Below are 2,236 nucleotides of genomic sequence, written 5' to 3'. Positions count from 1 at the left end.
AAAAAATAAAGTGTTACTGTTTTGTTTTTTGGAATTTCGCGCAAAGCTACACGAGAGCTATCTGCGCTAGCCGTCCCTAATTTAGCAGTGTAAGACTAGAGGGAAGGCAGCTAGTCATCACCACCCACCGCCAACTCTTGGGCTACTCTTTTACCAACGAATAGTGGGATTGACCGTCACATTATAACGCCCCCACGGCTGAAAGGGCGAGCATGTTTGGTGGGACGGGGATACGAACCCACTCCAAACAGACATACACTTAAAATTCTGATTTTTTTTTCTTACAAGCTCGTATATCTGATCACCACAGGAAAGCATTCCCTATTTCTTCATATTTTAAAATTCTACATATCGTTAGCATTTGAACAGTACGATAATATGGTAAACAACCAAAACCTAAACTGCACCAATTTGAAAAAAGTTTAACACTGTCATTAGTAAAAGTTAATGACGATTTAGATTTCCATAATGATCTAAGACATTTAAAAAGCGAGTAAACCAAGTATAGCTGACCATATTTCATGATTTCGATTAATCAGTGGTTAGTTTTTGTTTTGTTTTTTAGAATCCATCAATATTTAAACGTATGTTAATGAATAAAACCCTTTACTAGAGGTTATTAAAACAGCGTAGATATCATTCAGATACTTACCGTTCTTTCCGTGAGAGTGAAAGTGATGACATCACTCAAATGTGGTATCTGTGTCACTTTTTACGCTCATGGAAGTCACTTAATGTTCTTGTATTTCATGTAACATAAACGACACACTTAACGGCAAGTGTTCATCAGTAAAACAACAAATACGTAATTTTTTTCTAACAAATAATATTACTGTATCTTATCTTCTTCTTTTTTTTGCTATCATGATAATTTTCAGCTTAAGGTAAACAATATTTCTCCATTGAAATATACTTGTTATTAAAAATGTAAATGTCACAGATTATTGGTGAGCAAGCCATACATTGGTTTGCTTCCGTAAACAAACAAGAATGACGAGGAGAAAGCGATAAACACATTAAAAATCGTTGTGTTATAACTAGCGCCAGTGAGGTTAAACGTAGCTGCGCATTGCCACAGAAACCATCTCTTCAGTTTCTCAAACGCTCTGTATATCGTCTCTATCACTGATACTAACGGAACGAATAGGCTTCATCCTAGTCGGCTCTGTTTAAAGGAGAGAAGGGAATACTCCACGTTACTCTTGAGGCACTGTGCACTTCTGGCAGGGCAATGACTTCACGTGTAAGGGTGGTTTGTTCCCATTTCTCTTACTCCGTTAGGTAGCGCTGCATTTCTTGGCGCGATAAAGTTGTACATACGTCATTACAAATATTGTAAGCTACCTGTAAACATTTTTCATTAACTCTCGCCCCCTAGTGAGCATAATAACAAGTAATGGCTCCTGCTAACTGTGTATTTGTCTGTTTATTTTTCCTTATCTTTTTTTTTTTCTTTAAATAAAGTGCCTTGTCGTATGATGTTGAGTTTTGACGTAGCTTTCAGAGCCATGAGCCATAGAAGTGATTGCAATCCCATGCTGTTAGTGGGCGTTGTGCAGTCGAATTTTATTTTGAATTGATTGGCAAAAAAAGGAGTTTGCTTCTCTAGGTGGTCACTATTTTCATAACGTGAAGGCTTACTATATTATACATGGTATCCCAAAAGTCTGGCGCTCTAGAGAAATGATGGCTAACACATCGAGCAAAGAATGTGAAAAGTCTCGTTTCACGAGAGGTCCAGACTTTTAGGACACTCAGAATATTAGCCCAATAGATTAATAAAATTCTAGATATAACACATTGGACAAATCCGGTGAACAATTTATTTCCCTATAAGGCTAAACTTTTGGAACATCCTTTATAATTATTATAATTAACATTCGCCAATCATGTAAATGGAGTATTCAGTCACGTTTATCTGTTTGTTGTTATTAGCTTAAATATGTTAGAACAACAAAAGGAACTGTAATAAAATATAACTCTCGCATAGGTCATGCACATGTTCTTAATTTTCATCACTGTCTTTGCATATGAAGGGCATTTTAACTAATACAGTCAACAGCATATCTACGTACATAAAATCAATAACAATAATGTACTTTAAATTTTCGGATCAGATTTTGATTATTTCTGTTAAATTTACGTGCTACTAGTAAATAAATATAAGCAAAGAAACTTCATTGATCTGAAATGTAGTATTGAGAAAAGAAAAACTGTCGTGGCATATTACCTTTAT

General features: G+C 35.4%; 1 protein-coding gene across 1 annotated transcript in view; it reads right to left on the bottom strand.

Moving 5' to 3' along the window:
• The window catches only part of LOC106478299 (hormone receptor 4-like), a 144,860-nt gene extending 143,724 nt beyond the window's left edge, over window positions 1-1,136 (bottom strand). Inside the window, exon 1 of the mRNA XM_013938829.2 lies at window positions 653-1,136. The gene's annotated coding sequence lies outside the window, so the exon portion shown is untranslated. The remainder of the gene's footprint in view (window positions 1-652) is intronic.
• Window positions 1,137-2,236: the final 1,100 nt, after the last annotated feature.

The sequence above is a fragment of the Limulus polyphemus genome, unplaced genomic scaffold (genome assembly GCF_000517525.1).
Source record: "Limulus polyphemus unplaced genomic scaffold, Limulus_polyphemus-2.1.2 Scaffold198, whole genome shotgun sequence".
In the NCBI taxonomy this organism is placed as follows: Eukaryota; Metazoa; Arthropoda; class Merostomata; order Xiphosura; family Limulidae; genus Limulus; species Limulus polyphemus.
Note: the sequence above shows the minus strand (reverse complement) of the source record. Positions and strands in the feature narration are given on the sequence as shown.